Here is a 23,100-nt window from a genome sequence, read left to right as displayed (position 1 = left end):
TAGAGGAACAAAAAAGATATAAGACATGGAAAACAAAAAAGACACATAATCCAACAATATCGATATTAAATATGAATGGATTAAACAATCCAATCAAAAGATAGATTGTCAGACTGAATTTTTTAAAAACTTGTGTCTAAAGGAGACACAGTTTAGATTTAGAGATACAAATAAATTGAAAATAAAAGGATGAAATAAACTATATCATGCAAACAGCCATTATAAGAAACATAGAGTGGCTATACTTCAAGATAAAATAGACTTTAAAATAAAATCAAGTGCTAATGGAACATTCTCCAGGATAGATTATGTGTTAGGCCATAAAACTAACCTCAGTAAATTTAAAAGGATAGAAATAATACAGAGTGTGTTCTCCAACCATAATGGAATTGTTAGAAATCAATAGCAGGAAAAAGTTTGGGAAATGCACAAATATGTGGAATTATTAGACACAACACTCCTAAATAACTAATGGGTCAAAGAAGAAATGAAAGGCCGGGTGCGGTGGCTCACACCTTTAATCCTAGCACTCTGGGAGGCCAAAGTGAGAGGATTGCTTGAGCTTAGGAGTTCAAGACCAGCCTGAGCAAAAACAGAAAAAATTAGCTAGGCGTCATGGCGCATGCCTGTAGTCCCAGCTACTTGGGAGTCTGAGGCAGGAGGATCACTTGAGCCCAGGAGTTTGAGGTTGCTGTGAATTAGGATGACACCACAGCACTCTAGCCTGGGTGACAGAGTGAGACTCTTGTCTCAAAAAAAAAAAAAAGAAAGAAATGAAGGAAAATTAGAAAATACTTCTTTGGGATGAATAAAAATGAAAACATAATTTATGAAATCAGCTAAATCCTAGCTTAGAGGGAAATTTATAGCTATAAATACCATTAAGGAAGAGTTCAAATAAATAACCTAAACTTCCACCTTAAGACACTGGAAAAATAAAAGCAAACTAAACCTAAAGCAAGCAGAAGGATGGAAATAATAAAGATCAGAGCTGAAATTAATGAGGTAGAGAATAGAAAAACAATAGAGAAAACCAACAAAACTGAAAGCTGGTTTTTTGAAAAGATAAACAAAACTGACAGACTTTCCATCAGATTGAACAAGAAAAAAGATTGAAATTACAAGAATCAGAAATGAATTTACATGTTCTGCCTTCTGTGAAAAAAAATAAAATAAAAAAGGAAGGAGAGACATCACAGAAGTAATAGTATTATAAGAGGCCAAGTATAGTGGCTCACACCTGTAATCTCAGCACTTTGGGAGGCTGATGCTGGAGGATTGTTTGAGCTCAGGAGTTCAAGCCCAGACTGGGTAACAAAGCAAGACCCTCGTCTCTACAAAAAATAAAAATTTTATAAAGTATTATAAGAGAATGTAAAGAACAATTGTATGACAACAGATTGGATAAACTAGATGAAATGGATAAATCATTAGAAAAACACAAACTACTGAAACTGACTCGAGGCAATAGACAATCTGAATAGACTTATTACAAGTGAAGAAGTTGAAGAAGTAATTTTAAAAACAAAAAGACATAACTACCCACAAAAGCCCAGGCCCAGTTGATTTCACTGCTGAATTCTACCAAACATAAAGAATTAATAGCAATTCTTTACAAACTCTTCAAAAAAACAGAAGATAAGGGAAGGCTTTCAACTCATTTTATGAGGCAAATATTACCCTGATACCAACACCAAAGATATCACAAGAAAAGACTACACACCAGTAACTCTCATGAATATAAATGCAGAGATCTTTAAGAAAATACTGGCAAACTGAATCCAGCAACATAAGAATTATACACCGTGACCAAGTAGGATTTACCCCTGGGATGCAAGGTTAAACATCTGAAAGTCAATGTAATTCCTTGTATCAATACAATAAAAGAACAAAAATTAAGGCCAGCGGCTGGGCGCGGTGGCTCACGCCTGTAATCCTAGCATTCTGGGAGGCCGAGGCAGGTGGATTGTTTGAGCTCGGGAGCTCGAGACCAGCCTGAGCAAGAGCGAGACCCCGTCTCTACTAAAAACAGAAAGAAATCATCTGGACAACTTAAAATATATAGAAAAATTTAGCCAGGCATGGTGGCGCGTGCCTATAGTCCCAGCTACTTGGGAGGCTGAGGCAGAAGGATTGCTTAAGCCTAGGAGTTTGAGGTTTCTGTGAGCTAGGCTGATGCCACGGCACTCTAGCCCGGGCAACACAGCGAGACAGTGTCTCAAAAAAAAAAAAAAAAAATTGAGGCCAGGCATGGTGGTTCATGCCTATAATCCTAACATTTTGTGAGGCTGAGGCAGGAGGATTGCTTTAGCCAAGGAGTTGGAGACCAGTTGGGGCAATATAGTGAGATGTTGTCTGTACAAAAAATTTAAAAATTAGCCAAGCATGGTGGCACATGCCTGTAGTCCCAGCTACTTTGGAGGCTGCAGCGGAGGCAGGAAGATTGCTTGAGCCCAGGAGTCTGACTGAGGATGCAGTGAGCTACGATGATGCCACTGCACCCTAGCCCAGGCAATAGAGCAAGACTCTGTCTCAAAAAAAGAAAAAAATTACATGGTGATAAAAACATCCAACAAACTAGAAATAAAAGGGAATTTCCTCAGCTTGATAAGGGGCATCTGTGAAAAACCCACAGCTAACATTGTACTTAATGGTGAAATACTGAATGCTTTCTCTCAATATCAGGAAAAAGACAACATGTCTGCTTTTACTACTTCTATTCAACATTGTACTGCAGGTTCTAGCCAGAACAATTCAGCAAGAAAAAAAAGTAAAAGGCATCCAAATTGAAAAGGAAGACACAAAACTATCTATTTGCAGACAACACGATCTTATATGTAGGAAATCCTAAGGAATCCACTAAACACTGTTAGAACTAACAAACATGTTCGATACAAAATCAATATACAAAAATCAATTGTATATCTATTGTATATCTACACACTTTGCAATGAGTAATCTGAAAATGAAATTAAGAAAATTTAATTTACAGTAGCATCAAAAAGAAAAAAATAATTAGAACAATTTAACAAAATGCAAAATTTATGCTCTGAAAACTACAGAACATTGTTGAAAGAAATTAAGGTCTAAATTTTTGGGAAAATGAAATTAAGATCTAAATTTTGGGGAAAATAGCTTGTGTTTGTGGATCAGAAGACTGAACATTGTTAAGATGGCAATACTTCTCAAACTGATCTACAGATTCAGTACAATACCGATCGCAATTCCAGCTGACTTTGTAGAAATTAACAAGCTGAATTTAAAGTTCATATGGAATTGTAAGGGACCCAGAATAGTAAGACATTCTTTAAAAAGAATAAAGTAAGAGAACTCACACTTCCCAATTCTAAAACTTACTACAAAGCAATGATAAAACAGTGCAATATTGGCACAAGGACAGAAATAGATTGATGGAATAGAATTGAGAGTCCAGAAATACCCATCCCACAAAATGAGAGAAAATATTTGTAAAATTGTATATCTGATAAGGGACTTGTATCTAGAATACATAGAGAACTCTTAAAACTCAATAATTTAGTAAAAAACCCCATTAAAAACGGACAAGGAAGCCAGACGCGGTGCCTCATGCCTGTAATCCCAGCTACTTGGGAGGGTTGCTTGAGCTGAGGAGCTCAAGACCAGCCTGGGCAACATAGCAAGAACCCATCTCAAAAAAAAAACAAAAAGAAAAAGAAAAAAGGATCTGAAGAGACATTTTTCCAAGGAAGACACACAAATGGTCAATAAACACATGAGAAGATGCTCAACATCATTAGTTGTCTGGGAATTTCAAAATCAAACCACAATGAGATACCACTTCACACCCACCAGGATGGCTAGAATTAAAAAGTCAGATAATACAAGTGGGAGCAAGGATGTGGAGATATCAGAACCCCCATACACTGCTGATGGGAACATAAAATGAAAAATAGTCTGGTAGTTGCTCAAACTATTAAACATAGTGTTAACATGTAATCCATCAATTCTACTCCTAGTATGTACCCACGAGAAATAAAAATTATGTCCACATAGAAACTTGCACAGAAATGCTCATGGCAGCAGTATTCATAATAGCCAAAAGGTAGAAATAACTCAAATGTCCATCAACAACTAATGTATAAACAAAATGTGGTCTATCCATATGATAGAACATTATTCAGCCATAAAAAATAATGAATTACTGACATTTACTACATGGCTAAACCTTGAAAACATCATTCTAAGTGAAAGGTGCTAGTCACAAAAATACCATATATCATATGAATTAACCAATATGAAATGTCCAGGACAGGAAAATCCATAGAGACAGAAAGAGTAGTGGTTTACTTATGGCTGGGGGGAAGATGGATTGGTGTGGGTTTCTTTTGGAGGTGGTCAAAACGTTCTAAAGCTGACTGGAGTGATGATTGTATATATCTGGGAATATACTAAAAACCATTGAATTTTATATTTTAAATGGATAAATTGTATGGTATGTGTAATATCTCAACTAACCCATTAGGGAAAAACTCATAAGCAATAAGAGAGCAAAAATACTGAACAAAAATAGTTATATAAATTGGAAGGGGGAGCTCAAAATCAAATCATTTAAAAGGTCTTCAATTATTTGATAATAAGGTCAAGATATCAGTCACTGTTAGACAGTAAGTTAAATATATATGTCAAAACTTCAAGGGTAACTTTAAAACTGTAATAGAAATAGAGTGCATTTTGTAGCAACTTGAATGGAACTGGAGACCATTATCCTAAGTGAATTTTCTCAGGAATGGAAAACCAAACACCATATGTTCTCACCAATAAGCGGAAGCTAAACGATGGGTACACCTGGGCACAAAGAGATATAAAGACATTGGAAACAAAGAAGTGTGGGAGAATGGGAAAGGGGGAGAGATAAAAACTTACCCTCTGGGTACAATGAGCACTATTCTGGTGACAGGCATGCCAAAAAGCACTGACTCAACCATTATACAAGGTATCTATATGACAAAGACATTTATACTCCTTTAATATTTTGAAACAAACAAAAAATATTGTGTAATATACATAGAAGGAAAAGGGGAAAAGTCAAAGGAAGATAAGGAAGGAAGGGGGTATGAAAAACAGAAACAATAGAAGGTACAAAATAATATGATAGAAATATACCTAAATATTAGTGAACAGTAAATATAAATAGACCAAACTTAAAAGAGGAACTTTGTCAAAGTACATTTAAAAATATACCACTTACAAGAGATATACCTAAAACATAAGCATTCAGAAAAGCCAAAGAAAAAGTTTTCAAAAAATATACTAGGCAAAACCCAACCAATTCACCACATAATCATAAAAGGATCATTTTGCCATGAATATATAATAATAATAAATTTGTAATCACCTAATAACTAACAGGTTTAAAACATAAAGCAAAAGGCCAGGTGTGATGGCTCACACCTGTAATCCTAGCATTCTGGGAGGCCAACTCAGGAGGATCGCTTGAGCTCAGGAGTTTAGCCCAGCCTGAGCAAGAGTGAGATATATATAAAATAAAATTTAAAAATAAAAAAGTAAAGCAAAGATTGATAGAACTATTAGAAGAATGGAAATTTCATCATTTTCATGGGAGATAACTATTAATAGGTCAAACAGGAGTGTGGAACAACTGAATAATATAATTCTCAAGTTCACTGAGGATATAGAACACTGCATCCAACAATTAGAGAATGTGCATTTCTTTTGAGTAGGTAAAACAAATATATGGTAATACGCCAGGAGTTAACTGTGCTGCCAGCAAAACAGGTCCCAGGCAGGATCATCGCAAGAGATTTGGATATAATAGAAATAGAGAAATAATAGAGACAGAGAAATAACAGAGACAAAGTATAGTTTAAAGTGATGGGGGAGTCAGGTCCTCCAGCATTCCTGTGAGCTGTGAGGCTCTAAGTGAAGTTCCATGTGAGTATTTATTAGTGCAATTAGTTGCCAGTGGTTACAGATTCGCATGTAACAGATAATTCATTTAGGTTTTACGGCTCCCCAAAAGTTTCTAGAGATCCCTTAATTAACTCTATCTACGTGAGCAAACAGTTACGAAATTTTTCTAAGATAAACTTCTAAGCCTTAAGTTAAGAATACCTAGCTGAGTATACAAGTTAAAGATAAAATTGTCAATTAGCAGAAAAGCTAAACAGAAATATAGAGGCTATATATTTCTTTATCTAGTTTCTTGTTAACTGAGACAAATGGTCAGGAGTGAAGCAGGGACTGTCTTTGAGGTTAATTGTCTTTAGCTGCAGGTATCTGCTGGGCCAGCATTCTTTGATTAGTCCTTAACCTGTGACCCCATGCTAAGCTCTGTCTTACACAAGCGTCAGGCGCAGGCCTCCAGGTCTCGAGATAGGCGTCGCCTTGCATACGCCCCTGACCAGTGAGATGCCTGCCTGTGGCAAGGCAGCTTTTTTTTTTGAGACAGAGTCTCGCTTTGTTGCCCTGGCTAGAGTGAGTGCCGTGGCGTCAGCCTAGCTCACAGCAACCTCAAACTCCTGAGCTTAAGCAATCCTTCTGCCTTAGCCTCCCGAGTAGCTGGGACTACAGGCATGCGCCACCATGCCCGGCTAATTTTTTTCTCTATATATGTATTTTTAGTTGTCCAGATCATTGTAGAGACGGGGTCTCGCTCTTGCTCAGGCTGGTCTTGAACTCCTGACCTTGAGCGATCCACCCGCCTTGGCCTCCCAGAGTGCTAGGATTACAGGCATGAGCCACCGCACCCGGCCGCAAGGCAGCTTTTGATCTGCGAACTAACATGTTCACAGATTCCTTCAAGGCAAAGCCCTGCAAAACTCCTGAAAGTTTTCACTTCTCTTATCTGCCAACAGTAATAAAAATTAGATTGTTGGTTGCCTCTGGTGGTGGTAGATTTACTGAAAAAGTCATAACATTTTGGGGTAATGGCACACCATGAGTGAAGTGGTGGGTACAAAGATGTATACATTTGTCAAAACTCATCTAACTATACACTTTAAACAGATGTATTTTGTTATAAATTATTAAAAATATATCTCAATAAAGTTGATTTTAAAGAATATTTATTTTATCTCTCTAATTTGGTCCATTATAAGAGTCTAGGAACTATACACAAACTAGTATCAATTCCTAGCTCATGATGTGATCTTGAAATACTATTTCCCAATAAAACTAATCAGGGATTTTCAGAGAAATGACTGATTCCAGGCTTTAGGTGAGAAATGTGTAAGAAGAGCCTGGAATATCTTGCCACACAAAAGAATAAAGGAAACCAACAACTACTACCATCATGTCATAAGGACTCAGGAGCCATTGTGAAAAGGTTTCCACTGTCACAATTTGAATTTCAAAAAGAACAATAATTGCAATTGATTGAAACCCATAAAGTGTATTCATGAGCTCATAATGATGTAAAAAAACGGCCAACTTTAGAAAATGATGGGAATCAATTCATTACCTTAAAAACTGGTAAATTTATTGGAAAAAATCAAATACTTATGCTATCTTTCCTCTATGAATTGTATCACTGAGTAATGAAGTAGTATATGAAGGAAGCATCTCTTTACAAAATTATTTCAGCTAATGAATGAAAATAAAATTATAGAATTAGAATATCATTTTACAATCCTCAGCGAATTAATGGATCTATGAAATGAGTAATGAATAGGGGGGGAAAGGCATTATATGCTTCCTGATGAAAGACCACAACCCAACCTATCTATAGTCTTGTCAAAGTAATCAAACTTGAGTCTGAGGAAGCCTCTATATCCCATTGCCAACTTACAGAAATTACAGAGAATAGAGCAACGTGTTGAACTGCACCGTGTTTATGCCATCAGCAAAATACAAGTTGTGTGAAACTCTATAGGTCAAATGCCCTGTATTCTTCAAAATCAGCAGATATATTGTGAGTAAATGAAAGTGATAGAGGGAGAAAACCTGTGCATTAAAACAGGCTTAAACACATGCCTTTAAAAAAAGGTGAAATTATATTGTTTCAGGATGCACTCTTGGGTTTTAAAACTTAAAGAAACATCAAGAAGTGTTTAATGTAGGTCAGGATGGTGGTTACTTTTGGAGGGAGGATATGGGCTCTGGTAGGTTCATGGCATATGGTGGGACTTCTAAGGTGGCAAGCATAGTTTCATTCCTTGGTCTAAGTGGTAGTTACAAAGGAGTTAACCTTACCAAAATTCACTAAATTATGTTTGTATGATTTTTCTATATCTGTGCTTTACTTTACAATTAAAAGATTAAAATTTTAAAAATAGATTTTATGGACAACTTTATGCCCATAAATTTGGAAAATTTGAATGAAATTAATAAATTCCTAGAAAAATTAAAGCTGATGCAAATTTTAACAACTTTTAAGAAATTAGATCTATAATTAAGCATTCATTAAGGAAAATTCCAAGGGTAAGTGGTTTTATAAATGTTAGGTCCGGAGCCGAGAGAGAGAGAGAGAGAGAGAGAGAGAGAGAGAGAGGGAGACACGAAGCCTCATGTGTAGCAAAATGCTGTTTATCTTGGGCATCTGGGTGCAGATGGGTGGAGGCCAAAGAGCATCCACACTGAGGGAGGGGAAAGCCTTGGGTTTTATACAGGGTTCCTCAGGGGGCAGTGAGTACCCGGGCCAGAGCAGCCACTGCAATAAAATTTTTTTTCTTTAAACAACCAATTTATGGGACCCCTGGGTCAGTCTCATCCTGTAGAGATAAGGGAGGAGGGAAGTTCCGTCCTTATCAGGGGGATAGGAATGCGGCGTCTGCAGCTGTCTCTTAGATTTTACAACCTCCAGGGACTCTCCAGACCCCTGCGGCTATCGATTCACAAACCTGGATTTTCCATTAACTGCATTCTGTCCCATACATACATTTCGAGTTCCCACCTGGAACAAACCTAACAATAAACCAATTCTATAATATAAATCATATGAGGAAGAAATACTTTATTCAGTCCCTTCCAAAGAAAGTAAAAGAAGGAATACTCACCAACTCATTTTCTATTCACTTTTTTCCCCCTGAAGACAAGAAAACCCAACTGAAGGGGTGTTATGCGGAGTAAAGTGCCTTTAAAGCCTCCACATAATGAGAACCGATACCGAAGAACAAAACCAGAGGAACAGAGAACAGAAACATGAGTTTATTCGGGAAACTTACGTGCCGGGGGACTGGTGACGGCAGGCCAGCCAATTCTCCGTGCCGCACCCAGAAACAGCAAGTGGTGATACAGGCAAGCATGAACAGAGATGCAATAACTTGGGCATATGGTGTGCAGTCACCAGGTATGGTAGCCACCAGGTGTGGTAGGGCATCTTACGTAAAGGTCGGCGTGGTCTCAGTCGTGCTCCACGGGTCGGGGGCTGGGGGGTGGCCAGTCCCCTGCAGCTTTGTTTGTTTTAACTCCTTTGGTCTCCCTGAGCAGATTGGGACCAGGATCTCCAAATACTCCACAAGGCGTGTGTTAAATTTTTCATTCTTTGCTGCTTCCATACACTCATGGACCTTTCATACACAATCTCCACTTATCAGCCGTCATCCTTCAGGGCCTCATGGCAGCTCTTGTTTCTGTTCCTGTGCTACCATATGTACAACCCTCCGCCACATTCCTTTTCTCCCAAGTCAGACCAGACTAGACGTGTCAGTCAGTGCAGGACTATTCCTGTGCTAATTGTACAAGGTCAGCTAACTGCTGAGACTCAGTTCTCTTACAGGAGACCCATTTTGGGGACGTACATACTGTAGTTCAAAAGCTGCCCATCATGACTGGAAGGTGCATGATGCCACTGAAGGTTATAGTACAATCTGGTTGGTTGGTAATGGATCCAGCAATGCTGAATCTGTAGTACCTGGCAGGAGAATTTATAACTGTGATTAGGAAACTGCTATCACTACTTCTCATGGAATTATAATGGGAAACTGAGCTAGGGCAACCTGAGTGATTTCAGAGACATACAATATTCTCTAGGGGGTGAGGGTGAATGTTCAGTGTGTGTACGACAGACACTTCCCTGGGTTTGAGTCTGCAATAGCAGCGAGCCCCCGTGCTGAAGTTTGGGTAGTGAAAGGACGCCCATTACTGCTTGGATATTGAAAGTTTCTGTTCCATGTGAAGTGGCTGCTGAATTAAAAAGAGATACCCTTCTCTTCCAAATGTGAGAAGTGAAAGGTAGCATGCTCAGGCAATTGGGTAAAGCCTTTCATGGTAATACCTGGTTGTGGGTCAAGAATCGTTCTCAAGGTTGGTTGAATAAGCCATTACCAAAGGTGTAGTTTGTGATCCTTCAAGGAGCTTGACAGCTGGGAATTTTTCTGGCATATAACTTTGAGGGGACTGGCACTACAGAGGTCTGTGATCCTTAAGTGGTTGGTACAGACAAAGGCAAAGCTCTCTGCTTTGATGCCACAGGAACTAGCCCCTTCTTTCTGGCCATTCAGAACCTGCATCTTCTGCTCCTATTCTTTAGCAAGACTAAGGCAGCAGAAGAACTTACTCTAAGACGGACCGTGTTTTCAACAGCACCCTGCCGCCTGCTCCACCCCCGCCCCCGATACTGCAGCCACCATGGGGGAGGGATCTGGCGCTCAAGCATGCCGCCGGTGTGCAAATGCGCAAGAGACTGACACAGTGTAACAGGCAGTATCAGAGGAAGGAAGTGCTCATATTGATTGGCCGGCCGAGCATCAGCCAGTTGGTAAGCAGAGAATCTGGGGAAGTAATGGAGGCAGGGGGATTGGAGACTGCAAGTTCAAGTGCTATTTCTGACTACAGTAATAATGACCCCTTCGAATCTGTTTATTCATCCTTAAAGAGGCAACACAAGATTTTCGTGAAGTTTAAATGAGATGTTTCTGAAAACCTTTAAAAGCCAGAGCAGAGCGTGCAAATACAAGATATTATTGGCCGGGCATGGTGGCGCGTGCCTGTAGTCCCAGCTACCTGGGAGGCCGAGGCAGGAGGATTGCTTGAGCCCAGGAGTTTGAGGTTGCTGTGAGCTAGGCTGACGCCACGGCACTCTAGCCAGGATGACAAAGTGAGTCAGACTCTGTCTCAAAAAGTAGGGAAGATATTATTAATTAAAATTTTGCAAATACCTCAGAGAGATGTAATTGCGTAGGCCCTGTCGGCAGCATCCAAGACAAGATTGTTCTGGGCCAGAAAACCTTCAAGGGGCCAGGGGCCATCACAAAGACATTATCATTATCCTTATTATCCAACTGCCTGACGCGGTGGCGCGCGCCTGTCGTCCCAGCTACGCTGGAGGCTGAGGCGGGAGCATCTCTTGAGCCCAGGAGTTCTGGGCCGTAGTGCGCTATGAGCATCGGGTGTCCGCACTAAGCTCGGCATCAGTATGGTGACCTCCTGGGAGCGGGGACCAGCCAGGCTGCCTAAGGGGGGGTGAACCGGCCCAGGTCGGAAGTGGAGGTGGAAACTCCCGTGCTGATCAGTAGTGGGATCGCACCTGTGAATCGCCGCTGCACGCCAGCCTGGGCAACCCAGCGAGACCTCGTCTCTTAAAAAAAGTCTCAGTGTGCCAATTTGTAGAGAAATAAATAATAAAATAGAAAAGAATCCAAGAGGGGCTGTCACAGGGGATGCGAAATGGTTGCGATCTAAAAAAAAAACCCTGGGCTGCAATGTCCAGGTAAACTCATGGTCTTGAAGCCGGGTGGCCGTGGACGTCGCTGTCGCGGCCTTCTGCAGCCTGTTAAAACGCAGGGCTGCTCGGCGAGAAGACTGGAGCCGCCTGCCGTCTTCTGAGGAGCGCCGGCGCCCTCTGGTGGACGCAGAGGGCACACCGGGTGGCTGCGGCCGGCACCGACTGGAGAAGCCGGGACCAGCTGCCAGATTTTAGCGACCCGCGGTGAGGTTTCTTTCTGCCTGTTGTGTGTGCAGGATGGGGCCCGGAGGTTTTTATAATGCAGGAAGATCTCACTGGTGCAGTCCTGATAATTTCAAATCTGCGGCAGTTCCCAATTGCCAAGGCAAGCATTTCTCTTTGTTCCAAGAGTATCCAAAATATTAGCTAAACAAATTGGACCTGTTGTTCTTTCTGCCCATCAATGCCTTGCGTGGGAGTTTGGAAGAAGGAGGTGGGAAAGGAAGGAAGGGTCTGGAGGGTAAGGACCCCGAAGTCCCCCTGGGCTGGCCCGGCCCTCCTCCCCAGCGCCTTCACTCCCCGGAGGTCCAGGGTGGGCCCTGGGCGCCGAGCGGAGATCACGGGGAGGGTCTGGCTGCGGCCCTGGGCAGGGCAGGGCGCGGCGCCTACCGCAGGCGGAACCCCCGGTTCGGGGTTGGCGGGTCTGGCCGGGTCTGGCCGCCTCTGACCTGGAGAGGTCGCTGCACTCTCCGAGGCCTTTTCCTTGGTTTGCTCACTTGGCTCCTTCCTTCGGCGGTGTGTGACTGTGGGAGGCAGGGGTGCCCTTAGCTTTCCGGGGTCAGAATCCAGGAAACTGATCCTGTACAGGGCGTCTTCCAGTCCCTTCCAGCCTCCTGCCCTTCCTCAGTTCTCCCCCATCCTTCCTCCAGAACCTCCCACAAGCAGCTCTGATCTACTTCTTTCCCGATAGGCAGGCCTCAATGGCCCAGAAAACCAAAGCTCAGATCTCTGGCGTTCAAAATGGGTTCCCCTTTCCTGCGGGGTCGGGGGTAGGGGAGGGCTGGGTCTTCAAACACCCTGGAGGTGAGGGGCACGCGGTGTGTGCTCCTTTCTGCAGTTAGGGCAGAAACCTAAGGCTTTAATGAAGTTTCATGAGATTGTTCAGGGACTCAGACTCCATCTGGGAGGTCTACCATCCCTGAGGTGTTGCCCTCCTCCAAAATGACTGTCTCCCATGCCCATGTTCCACGTGGTAGGATGGAGGAAGGGAGTGAAGATGGCACCTCCTCTCACCCTTTAAGGGCATGCCCTGGAAACAGCCTATGCTATGGTTTGCATGGTGGTGTCCCCTTCAAAATTTGTGTGTTGAAAGTTAATCTCCATTTTGGTGGTATTAAGAGGTGGAGCCTTTTCGGAGGTGATTAGGTCATAGGGGCTCCTCCCTCGTGAATGGGATTAAGGCCTTTATAAAAGAAGCTTCACACAGAGTTTGCCTTCTCTTGCCCTTCCGCCATGTGAAGACACAGCATTCGTCTGCTTTGGAGGATGCCACAACAAGGTGCCATCTGGAAGCAGAGAGCGGCCCTCACCAGACGACAAACCTACTGGTGCCTTCATCTGGGACTTCCCAGTCTCCATAGCTGTGAGAAATAAATTCTGTTCTTTATAAATCACCCAGGCTCAGGTATTTCGTTATAGCAGCACGAACAGACTAAGACAGCCTACCTCCCTTCTTCTCACATCTCGTTGGCTAGAAGCTAGTCATATAACCACACATAGCTGAAAGGAGGCTGGGGGTGTGGCGATGACTAGAGAGAAGGAGAGTGGATGTTGGAGAACCTTCATCTCTACCCCGGACTTCACAATCAACTAGCCTCTACCAAATCAGGTCAGATCATTCTGATTACACTCCAGCCCTCCTGGCTATTATAACTACCATGATTATCTTATCTTGGCAGTTAAGTGCCTGAAATCAGCTGCTTCCTTCTCCATTAAAACCAGGGATCCCATTTCAGCTGCATCCAATTGCCTCGTTAGCTGATGGAAATCAGTCACGAGACTGCTCTTCGGAGACAGTGGTGCTCTCCTCAGCAATCTGGGCCCTCTCGAAGGTGGAATTAGTGATGTATGGGGCAGGTCACACATAATAACTTCTCTATAGCACTTCTGTCTCCCTAAGTTTTGGATTCTTTCCTCTATTTTTCCATGGAATTTCATTTCACATGAGCCACTGCTGAGTACATGTTTCAAATCAACAACTGTCCTAGCAATTAGGGCCACTTATAGTGGCTGGAGATAGCACACTGACTCCTGACTTCTGGTGAGCACACTCTTGATTAGGTTTGGGCTGATTTAAAATTATGCTCTTCGATGGACACGGTGATGCACAACCACAGTCCTTCTTGGGAATGGAGGGCTTACTCCTTCAGCCGCTGGGAGTGCTGCTGGGAAGGGGCCCTCAGCCAGCAGCCCACTCTGGGCATTGCCTCAGGTGAAGAACACTGCCCTGGCCATGGTCACATCCCGTCCTGGAGCAGCCACATCCAGCGATATGTCAAAGTTGGGTAGTCAAGGCCTGGCCCCCGGGCCCCAACTCAGAACTCTGAATGTCCATCCCACCTCCAGAGCTCTCAGCGGAGCCGGCTGCGTGCAGTTTGACTGCTCCCTCTGCCTAAGGCTGCTTCTGTTCTTTCTATTCCACAGGCGTGGTCCCAAGAGTACTTTCAATCAAGGTTCTGCATACTAATCACCATCTCAGAGTCTGCTTCTCTGAAATTCTCTTGATGGGGATTTAACTTTTTAAGGTATCACAACTTCCGCTCTTGGCTTCCAGGTCAAGCTGGAGTGTGACTCTATTTATAGCCCTGTGAGCAAGGAGCGATGGAGTGCAGAAAAGAGGCAGGAGTGGAGCTGGCTTCCTTCTGCAAGGAAATGTGTGCAGAGTGACAGCGTCTGCAAACCACGCAGGAGCAGCCTTATCGCACAAGGGCGGGCATATGTTTTAGCTGGCAAGGGAGACTCCGTGGAGTTCAGTGTTCTCTAGATCTTCTCAAATATCGTTATTACAATTTCGGGGGTCACAGTCTTTCCTGAACAATTCCCTAATCTTCAAATAACATACTTAGGGTGTTTATCAATTCAGCAGATGTTGACATTTGGCAATCCAACTCTGTGCTTAGTTTTCAGCTATTTTAACCTTAAAAGACAGTAAATAAGATATCGTTTTAACACATTACTGGAAAGTCTTTGGGTTGGAAATTTAGAGATTTAAGATCATCATTTCTTTTTTTAAACTGTCTAGTCCTCTTAGGAGAAGCCACACTGACAATAGTCCGTATGACTCAAGCTCTTCATTTTGTTCTATGTGAGTAGCAATATGGTCTTCAAAGTTTTGCCTTAATGAGTTCTTCATTCCAGGTAACTATAAATAATAATTTAATTTTAGCAATTTACCACTGAGAGCCAGGGCTGCCAGATTTCCTAAACATTAACTAGATTTCACTGCCCTGTACTCTCACTAGCCAGATAACCAATCCTCCAGTCGGCTCTCCAATTTCCTTGCACTTCTGTCTTGTTGATTTCTTTACTAGTTGGGGTTCTTGAGTGTAGACAACAGTAACCAACTTTGGCTGACTTAATCAGAAAAGGAATTGGTGTAGGGAGGATATTGGCTAGCTCACAGGATCTGCAGGGGGTGCTGGAGAACTAGGTTCAGGAAATGAGCAGGAGCCAGGGTAGGGTGGGGTGGGGGGTGCTGTGGTCACTACCACAGGACGCAGACACCCTTGCTTGGACCGACACAGGACAGTGGATGTTACCCCTGGAGCCATCTGAATGAAATCTCACATATCCTCTGCTTTTTTGTTTCACCAATAAATTGAAGTATTGTGTAGAATTAACTAATTGGCCGCACTTGGGTCATGTGAGATTAATGTCATGGAGAGTAATTATCTGGCTTCTTGGACTTTTGAAGGATCAGTGAGATGTTGCCTCCCACCAGATTCATACAATGAGAGATTCTCCAACATAGAAAGTAGGTTCAGAAACTGTACAGCAAAGACAAAACAAGACCCAGTCTATTACACGAATCCCTCGCCCTCTTTTCTAATTGACTGCCAGGCATTTCCACCTGGACACCCCACAGCCTGCTCAAGCTCTCCACATCTAAACTGAAGTCATCATCTTCTGATCAAATACACTCCTCCTCTTCCACCCCTCGACTCAGTTGGTGACATTTCTCTCCATCCACGCAGCTGTCCCAGCTGGAATCCCATGAGGCTTCCTTGACTTACTTCCCACATCCAATTACTTCATCTTTCAGATTCTACCTTTTAGGCATTTCATGAATTTAACTCTTCCTTGTCTTTACTTTAACCACCCTATTTCAAGCCCTCATCATCTTCTCATGGAGTTATTTCAGTAGCTTCTTCACTGGTATGTAAATTAGCTATGGAAGCAATAATTCTTGTAACAAACCACCTAAAAACTCAGTGGCTTATAACAAACAGTTCTTTCTCACTTGAGTGCCTACAAGTTGGTTGTGGTTCAATGACCTCGGATGGGCTTGGCTGGATTTGCTTTAAGTACCAACTGTAAGTGGGGTTTAAGTTTGCTTCACTTGTCTGTCATCTTTCTGGAGCTACTGGCTACCAGAAGCATGTACAGGCACATTCTTCTCACGGTGCAAGGCAGGAATGCAAGTGCATTAGCTCAAACATGTAGGCACACTTCAAATCTCTACTTGTGCCATGCCTGCTAGTATCCCATTGGCCAAATCAAGTCCAAAGCCAGCATGTGGGAAGTGTACTACACCCACTATGAGGCCACAGAAAAGGTGTGGATGTATAACACTACTAGAGTGGAGTGAAAAGTTGGAACTCATAATTCAACCCCAACTGGTTTCCCTGCCTACAGTCTCATCCCCTTCAGATCCATCCTCCACATTGCTTCTAGAAGTATCTATCCAAAATGCCAATGTGACTTTCTAGTTTTCTACTTAAAATTCTGGTTTTTGTAAAAAAAAATTGCAAGGGTGTATTAATAGGGCTTTCATAATTTGGCGCCTGGCTGCTTCATCAGTTTCACCTCTTGCTGCCTCCACCTCGACACATCATCCACTCCCCAACTTGACCTTTAAGATCCAGAAACACAAAGCTGCCATGGTTTTGCCTTCATGCCTTTGCTCATGCTGTTTCTTCTGTCTGAGTTGCCTTTATGCCTTCATTCAGCAGCTGACCCCTATCCTGCCTTTGGGCCTTAACCGAAACCTCAATCCTTCAGGATGCTTTCTCTGTAGCCTGGTCACTGGATCCCACAGTGGCTCCACAGAGGTATTCATTGATATACCAGTAGTTGTCTGTCAACATGCCTCAAGCCTTTGGGGTCTTTGTGCCTGGTGTGATGTCTGGCCCATAGAACGTGTTTAGTGAATGCTGATCTGAACTGAACTTCCTCACATCTATTAGCTAGAACCCCCTGTCCCTCAGACCTCCTGATTTCTTGTTTTTTGGGGCCACTAGACCTGTAAAGGAAGAAATGGAACTTTGTGACTTCTTCAATGAGAGAGGAAGAGGGAGTCCTAGGGCAGCTGTAGAATAATTTACTGAATAAATTAGGGCTTGTTAGTGCAGAGGTGTGATGATGAATTTTGCTTTGGAAAGTTGCTATATTAGTCAGGGTTCTCTAGGTAAATAGAACCAATAGGATAGATAGATAGATATAGACAAGAGGAGATTCATTATGGGAATTGGCTCATGTGATGATGGAAGCCGAGAAGTTCCAAGATATGTTGCCTTACAAGCTGGAGAACGAAGAAAGCTGGTGGTGTAATTCAGCCCAAGGCTGAAGCCTGAGAACCAGGAGCTCTGAGGTCTGGGGGCAGGAGAAGATGGATGTCCCAACTCAAGGGGGGGAGAGAGAGAGGGAGAATTCTCCCTTCCTCCCCCTTTTTGTTCTATTAGGGCCCTCAGTGGATTGGATGGTACCCATCCACATTGGTGAGCATCATCTTCTTTACTCAGTCTACTGATGCAAATGCAGAACTTTTCTGAAAACATCATCATTGAAACACCCAGAAATAATGTTTTACTGGATATCTGGGCATCTCCTAGCCCAGTCAAGTTGACACATAAAATTATCCATCACAGTTAGGTTTCGGCCAATTGTAGCTTAGTTAGGAAGGGACATCTGGAAGCCAGAGATGGAGATGCATTGTTTAGAAAAAGAGGTCAGAGCTGGATATGTATATTTGGCATTATCTGTTTTGGGGTGATAATGGAAGCCACTAGAACGACCTAGAAAGAAAAGCAAAGCACCAAAGAGAGGCTTTTAGAGTCAAAAATTCTTTGCAATGTGATGGGAACCCAAGCCTAGCGAACCACTTGCTGACCAGATAAGCAAACACTTTCCAATGTGTTAGTAAATTTTAATTTTATGTATGCAGAGGTGGCAGGTGAGCCATAACAGGAGCCTTGGGAAGAAAATATCTCACTCAAGAGAGCAACTGATGTGGCACACTCTGCTACTATGTTAGGGATTCTGTGGCCTTCTTAAATCCCATCACCTCGGTGGCTGCCTGCAATAAACTTTCATGGATATCCCTACAACCATAGAATAGGATGTTTAAAGCCCATGCCATGTAGATATTGGTTTTAATTTATTTTTAGTGACCTTAGGCATCCTGTATCGGTATCAGAGATTTCCAAGAAGACTGAAAAGAATCTAAGACTAGCAAAATGTTTCTCAAGCAATTGACCCCTAGCAATTTAGTAAAAGAAACTAAAGCCCTCACATTTTTATTAACATGAATGTTTGGGGGAACTCCTGTGAATTTTCTGTGTTACAGTCTAAACATCTATATTGCCAGCTCTTTCCCATAACAGGAATAGAAGATGTTAAGAAAAGTTCAAACAGAAGAAAAATCACAGTTAACCTTGCACCTGATTTCCTCAGAGTGCCACAAAATTCTCCCCTGAATCTATACTAGACTGAAATGCTTGTTAAGGTTGCATCGACTGTGTTCACAGTTAGATGCTCTAGTCAAAAAGTTTGTCTTCCAACCCTGATTTTTTAGCCATGAAATGATTGTGTTTTCATGCATTATTGAAAACCCCAAGTTTAAAAAAGTCAAGACATAAAAATATTAGAAATGGGTGGAGCTGCTTTTCATGATCCAGGGGAGAAATTTCCAGAGGGCAGCCCGAGGAACAGGGAGGCCGAGTAGCTCATCTCTTTGGTGAGTGACCAATGCCTCACAGATGAAATGGGGGATAGACCAGCCTCTTGGTTACACTTCTTATTTCTGCATTAGAGGAAATTCTCTTTTTGGTTCATGCCACTTTTCTAATTTGTTTCAGTTCAGCACCAAGATTGGAGAATAAGAAAGAGATAAAAATTTGAAGGAGAAATGTAGAAAAGTTGAAGTTTAAATGGTGCTATTTTACTTCAGTTTAAGAGAGAGGAACATACAGGTGAAACAGACTTTGAGACAAGAAGTATCACCAGAAATAAAGGAGAGACATTTCATAATGATAAGAAGATCAATTCACCGGGAAGACAACAGAAACATAAATGTGTATGTGCCTAATAACAGAGCTTCAAAATATATAAAGCATAAACTCCTTTCTTGGCAACTTATAGAACAGTTAAAGACATAAGTGATCTGAACAACAGAATCAACTTGACCTAACTGATATTATAAAACACTATACCTTACAACTGTAGAATCCATATTCTTTTCAGGTGTGTATTGTATGTTCACCAAGATAGGCCATATGCTAAGCCATAAAACCAGTCTCAGTAAATATCAAAGGAGTGAAATCATATAGAGTATGTTCTCTGACCACCATGTGATTATATTATAAATCAATAAGAATATGAAATCTAGGAAAACTCAAGACGTTAAAAGTAAACCACATACTTCTAAATAATCTATGTATCACTAAAGAAATCAAGAATGAAGTTAGAAAATATTTAAACTGAAATGATAATGAAAATAATACCTATCAAAATTTATGTGATGTAGCTAAAGCAGTGTTTAGAGGAAAATTTTTGGCTTTAAATGCTTACATTAGAAAAAGGAGATCAGGTGCAGAGGCTCACACCTGTAATTCCAGCGTTTTGGGAGGTCAAGGCAGGAGAATTGCTTGAGGTCAGGAGTTCAAGACCAGCCTGCAACATAGCAAGACCTCATCTCTACAAAAACTGAAAAAAAAAACATTAGTTGGGCATGGTGGTGCACACCTCTAGTCCCAGCTACTTGGGAAGCTGAGGTGGGAGGATCATTTGAGCCTAGGAGTTTGAGGTTGCAGTGAGCTGTGATGACACCACTGCACTCTAGCCCAGGAGACAGAGCAAGACTGTAATCCTAGCACTCTGGAAGGCTGAGGTGGGAAGATTGCTTGAGCTTAGGAGTTCAGGACCAGCCTGAGAAACAGTGAGACCCTGTCTCTACTAAGAATAGAAAAAAATTAGCTGGGCATTGTGGCACATGCCTGTAGTCCCAGCTACTCAGGAGGTGGAGGCAGGAAGATCACTTGAGCCCAGGAGTTCGAGGTTGCAGTGAGTTACGATGACACCACAGAACTCTACCCAGGGCAACAGAGTGAGACATTGTCTCAAAAAAAAAAAAAAAAAGAGTGGTAGTTGTAGTTCTATCTTCCTTAATTAATTGATTAATTAATTTAAATTTATTTTTTATTGCAATAGACTTATACAAATGGTTTTTTGCTACATGGGATGAATTGTACAGTGGTGAAGTCTCAGCTTTTAGTGTACCCGTCACCTGAAAAGTGTACATTGTACCTGATAATTTTTCACCCCTCCCTCTCTACCCCCCTTGTGAGTGTCCAACATCCATCAAATCACTCCGTATAACCATGCATACCCATCATTTATCTCCCACTATATGTGAGGACCTCCTTAATTTATTTAATAAATTAACATTGAGCACTCCATTGCTCAGTATATAATACTGAGCAGAACAGACATGGTTCCTGTCCTCCTGGTGACCATGGTCCACTGAAAGAAACAAGTAATAAACAAGCAAACACAGATAAACATAAAATTAAAGTTATGACAAATGCTATCCATGAAGGGAAAAACAGGGTACTCTGGGGGGAGGTGACCTAAGTAGGATTGGAACATCAAAGAAAATGTCTTTGAGAAAGTGACGTTTAAGCTCAGTGGGACTTGAGTCAACAGCAGGAGATAACCAAGGGCTGAGTGAGGGGACAGTTCTAGGCAGGAAGAGCTGCATCCAGAGTGGGCCCTGGCGGTCGGGGCTGCCGGAAGAGTCCACAGGCGATCTGAACAGTCAGGCTTCAATTGCAAGTGTGGCTAAGTATTAAGTGAAATATTAATCTGTTTTCTGTTCATTTTCCTACACCTCTGCTTTTGGGTCTCTTGAGGGTGGTTTCTCTCCCTCCAGCCCACTCCAAGCAGAAACAAAAACTCAAAGATGCATTAGGGCTAAAGGCCAGACAAGAATGTCTGGTGAGTGCTTGCAGAGGGAGGTTTTCTGTTCTCGAAGCATAGTGAAGACCAGCGTTGGGGGAACGGTGAGCAGGAGGTGAAAATGCCACTTGGACAGGATAGGAAGGTGCAGAGGGCCGAGGGTCTCTGTCAGAGGGAGAAGGTTCTCGTCTTGGCTGGCAGTGGCTGGGGAGTGAACACGCAGAGCTCTCTGCAGCATGCACCCTCCAGCGACCCAGGGGCCCACCACGGTCCACAGTAATGGAGACTTGTAAGCCCTGAACGGATGGTGGGGACTTGGACTTCAACACACTTTTTGTGTATTTAAGGGTCAACATTTAATAAAAGGTAATATTCCTTATTGTTTCAAAAAGGATATTCTTAAGTGAAACTGACTCCCCCCAACCCAAGGGCATGGTGGCGAAGAACACAATGCTACTATCACAGTTTGATGCCACAGTCTCACGCTAAGGCACCAGCCTCACTGTATCCTCAGTGAAATGTTTACTCACCTTTGTATCCTCAGTGAAAACGCCAACACTGTGAAAAAGACAAAGAATGTTGCAGTAATTTCATGAATTTTATGAAAATCATTTTGACTTTGCAGACCTCCCGAAAGTGCCTCAGCAACCACCAGGAGCCTGGGGACCTGCTATGGTTTGACTGTCGCCTCTAAAACTCACGTTGAAATGTAATTGTCAAGGTAACAGTATTGGGAGGTGGGGCCTTTAAGAGGTGATTAGGTCATGAGGGCTTTGCTCTCATGAATGGGTCCATGCCATTATGGTAGGAATGAGTTAGTTCTCTCAGGAGTGGGTTCCTGATAAAAGGATGAAGTCCACCCACATTTCTCGCCCTCTTCTCTGTTTCTCACCATGTGATATCTTCCCCCGAGTTATCACTTAGCAAGAAGGCCCTCACCAGACACAGCCCCTCGATCTTGGACTTTCCAGTCTCCAGAACCACAAGCCAAATAAATATCTTTTCTTTACAAATTACACAGTCTCTGGTATTCTGTTATAGCAGCAGAAAGTGGACTAAGACAAGATCACATCTTGAAAACAGCTGATTTAGGGTAACTGGGTGTTAAGGGAAAGCATTGGCCCCTGACCAAAATGGAACAGAACAGAGCAGTTGAAAACTTTCCTGTTAGTAAACACCACCGTAATGAAAACTGATTCTGGCTTATTTAAACAGAAAAGGAATTTACCCAAAAGATATTGGGTAGCCCACAGAATCACCAGGAGACCTGCAGAGCCAGGCTTGTAAATGGGCAGAAAGAAACAAAAAGAGGCAATATGTCCAGAACCTAGGACAACATCACATCTTGGAAGCAGCCAGGTGGGGGGAAGATACTACTATTACCTGTCAGCTGCTGTTGAACACAGGATGGGCATTTTGCGTCACTGACATTCTAGCACTGGCCTCTGGAGGCTGTTGCCACAGCTGTCATCTTCACCTGTGTCACCTTTGTCACTGGAAAGATTTAGACTGAGTCTTTGAATGAACATTTGATTGGCTGAGCCTAGATCACTTGCCTATGTCCTAGCTGCTCAGTACTCTGGGGAAGCCATTATTATCCAACATCTCCAGCTTCTACGGTGGAATGAAGTATGGTTTCCTATAAGGACTTATAAGAAAGGGAATTCTCCATGAATAGGAAAGAAGTTTGGATGCCAAACAGCCAAAAAATGACAACTACCTGTGCCTACTTCAGTTGAAGCTGTACATTTGGTAATACTTAGTCAAGAGTTGATCCCTAGAGAGACAGGATTGAAGACATTTCCAAGGAAGAAAGCAAGACAAGAAAGGGGCCTGGGAATGAGCCTTGAGACCTCCCAGCATTTGCAGGCTGAGTGGAGAATATGAACCTGCAAAGAAGACTAAGAAGAGCAGCAGGGTTGGGGAGGGGGTGTCAAAAGAGTGTTGTGTTTCAGAAACCGAGAGGGAAGGGTGCTTTGAGATGGATGGAGTGGTTATGGGTGTTGAATCCTGTTTCGAGGCTCAGAAAACTGAGGTCTGAGAAA

This window comes from Propithecus coquereli, unplaced genomic scaffold, assembly GCF_000956105.1.
Source record: "Propithecus coquereli isolate 6110/MARCELLA unplaced genomic scaffold, Pcoq_1.0 Scaffold215, whole genome shotgun sequence".
Lineage (NCBI taxonomy): Eukaryota > Metazoa > Chordata > Mammalia > Primates > Indriidae > Propithecus > Propithecus coquereli.
This window is presented reverse-complemented; position numbering follows the sequence as displayed.